Source organism: Spermophilus citellus (assembly GCF_964194105.1).
Source record: "Spermophilus citellus genome assembly, chromosome: 2".
Classification (NCBI taxonomy): domain Eukaryota; kingdom Metazoa; phylum Chordata; class Mammalia; order Rodentia; family Sciuridae; genus Spermophilus; species Spermophilus citellus.
Genome location: NC_138183.1, coordinates 177320899 through 177324029, shown reverse-complemented (window position 1 = coordinate 177324029; position 3131 = coordinate 177320899). Strand labels below are relative to the sequence as shown.

The following is a 3131-nucleotide window of genomic DNA, read 5'->3' as shown; positions in this document are numbered from 1 at the left end:
TTGGGCACTTAAAGATTTTAGCCCATTAATTGGAATTGAGAATTTGAGTTATTTAGCATGGAGAATAAAAAGATTATAAAAAGTTAATATTTTAGAAGACAGTTTTGCCAATACACTGTTTATTAAGAGAAGTTATGACTTACTTTATTTATTTATTACTTGAATATCTTGTGCTCTTTGATTGAATATAAAAGATATTAACTTCAGTGTAGGCATGTTGTGCACTCCTGTAATCCCAACAGCTCAGGAGGCGGAGGCAGAAGAATCTGGAATTCAAAGCCAGTCTCAGCAATTTTGGGAGGCAATAAGCAACTCAGAGAGACCCTGACTCTAATAAAGTACAACATATGGCTAGTGATGAGGCTAAGTGGTTGAGTGCCCCTGAGTTCAATCCTCGGTACCCACCCCCCCAAAAAATTAAATAAATAAAAGTTTTTAACTTCAGACAACTTCATTTAAAAGAGAAGGACTTAGTACAATGGTACGGAAATATGCCATAGAAACTCAGGCAAGCCAGCCCTCATTAGGTGGATGAAACCAGAAAAGAGAAAGCTAAGTAGAAACTAAGAAGATTTCTTTTCCTAACTCACATTTCCCTTTCTCTGTCCACTCTTTCTCTGTAAACTAACTTTTATGATTCTCAGTTCACAGATATAAAAGGTCACTTCTTCACAGCCCTATTTGCTCCCAGGACTCCTTTTCTCAACACAGGGTCACATTGAGATTAAAAAAAAAAAAAAAAAAAAAAAATCTTAGTCCCATTTCCAAATTCAATGGGAAAAGATCTTGATTCAGTTTATTACCAACAATGTCACTATATTATTTAAATATAAATGTTTGGGACTGTGTTAATTTTATGCAGCATAAAATTTATCACAAATTGAGAGGTTTAAAGTAATGTAGTTTGGGGCTGGGGATGTGGCTCAAGCGGTAGCGCGCTCGCCTGGCATGCGTGCGGCCCGGGTTCGATCCTCAGCACCACATACCAACAAAGATGTTGTGTCCGCCGAGAACTAAAAAAATAAATATTAAAAAAAAATTCTCTCTCTCTCTCTCTCTCTCTCTCTCTCTCTCTCTCTCTCTCTCTCCCCCCTCTCTCACTCTCTCTTTAAAAAAAAAAAAAAGTAATGTAGTTTTATTATATAGAAGTTTCCAAGAGTTGGAACTAAAATTGCAGCTTATGAAGCTGCTAAGTGTTGACTGGGCTGCATTCTCAGTAGGAGGCACACCTATAAAAAAATCTGCTTCCAAAATTTCTTAGATTACAAACCCATTCAGTGCCTTGAAGCTGTACAGTCTATAGTCAGAAGTCCATCCATTCTGACTGGTTGTTGACTAGTCCTCAGGCCCGAGAGGTCACATAGGACAATTCCCTGTCCTATCCTTCTTAATGAGCAGTTCACAATGTGGTCATTTGCTTCTTTAGGTCCTGTAAAAGGACCTCTCTCTAGCTTAAATGAAGCCTTATGTAAGAATCGCCATGGTCAGAGCCCAAGAATGTAGCAGCGTCCTTGGGCTACTAGCATGATTCTCACCCACAGCCCAAGCATTCACAGGTGAAGAGATGGTGTTTGTGAAGAGTGGATGGTTGCTGTGACAGAGTACTATTTTGAATTATTGGAAGAAGTATGGGTTTGACCTGTGGTCAGATGGTCACCTGATCTATTATGATGGCCAGACTCAGTAAGTTATTGAGGAAAAGGTCTATATTCGGGTGGAATGCATCAATATCTGCACAGGGCATGAGTGTCAGGATATTCAGCCTCCAGATAGGAAGCCAAAGCCTGTCTGCTGCAGATTGTTTGCCGAGATGAGAAAACTATCAGTCTTTGTGCAGAAAGCACAGATAATTGTTTGGCCTGGAAATTTGCACTTTAAGAATCCAGAACAAATATAGTTTACATTGGCTCAGAGAAGATAGTCATGGCTGTTTCACCCTCTCCATACACAGTCTATGCTGCACCAACTGCATATGGCTATTTTTCATACAGTGGTGCCTACCCGTCAGGAACTCAGGTTGTCTATGTTGCCAAAGTCCAGGCAGACCCTGTGCCCTACCAGTTCCCATACGCAGGACTTTTTGGACAACAATCTGCTATACAAGTCATCATTCATGAACTGAATCTAGAAAACAACAATGGCCTGTCACTAGGCAGGTTGGCTGGAGTGGCCACAGGCATGGCCTTAGAGTCTCTTTTCTGGAGCTTCCAGAGTCTTCAAGATCTTAATGTGCTTAGCTTCTGACAATCCTGTGTGCAATGATATGATTTGCAGGGCATTTCTGTTTGTGAGAAAAAGTTTTTAATAATGGTTTTAATAGTTCTTTTGGAAGTAGTGACCTAATAATTGTAACTAATCTGCATAAGAAGCACAGAGAAGGTTTTGAACTGTGTTGTTTGGCTAATCACATTGGGGCTCTGGCTCATTCTCAGATGTTCCCTGTTCAACTCTTAGAATACCTTACTTTCAACATACCTGTCTTGAAAGGCATTTTCTTTCCACAGTTAGGTATAGTGCTGAATGGATAATTTATTTTCATGTTGTACGATAATATAGTGACGAATGAATGAATGGTTGTGGCAAGGAAAACTACAGCTTCTTTCCATTTAACCTCACACTTTCAAACCTCAGACAGAATTGGCTGCGTGTTACCTTAGGAGTTGTGGACTGGTATGCGGCCAGGTGACTTCCGAAGGTAGTGGTGTAAAAGCTCCACAACCTGCCCTCTGGGGCTCTGTGGAGTCACCAGCAAGGCTGACTGCTCAGGATGACAGGGACACAGCCCCTTTAAAGGTGATGCTTCAGAATCTGCCTAATGCTAGAACTGCTTATTCTCCTGGCATTCCTGTGTGTTTTTTGTAGTAACACTTCGAAAGCATCCTATGTTATAAATTAATTTGAGCCTCAGGGTTTTAAGTCTTTATCTTTAAAACCTGAAGAAGGCAGAACAGTAACAAGTGTATGGAGCTAAATTATTCAGAGATATATTTTAAGTGTCTGCTTTATGTATGTTTATTGCCCACTAAGCCTACTTATAACCTATTTTTCTATTTGTTGAGAAAGTAATATTAGAAGAATGGGAAGGAAAATGGAGGGAGAGCCACAGTTCAAAGTGTTTTGCTTCCGGCCTC

The 3131-nt window shown here is 40.1% G+C and overlaps 1 pseudogene across 1 annotated transcript; it reads left to right on the top strand.

The window, feature by feature from the left end:
* The first annotated feature begins 1564 nt into the window (after positions 1-1564).
* LOC308641692 (pleckstrin homology domain-containing family B member 2-like) lies at positions 1565-2244 on the top strand (annotated as a pseudogene). The gene has a single exon. The product of its transcript is annotated as a pleckstrin homology domain-containing family B member 2-like (transcript).
* Positions 2245-3131: the final 887 nt, after the last annotated feature.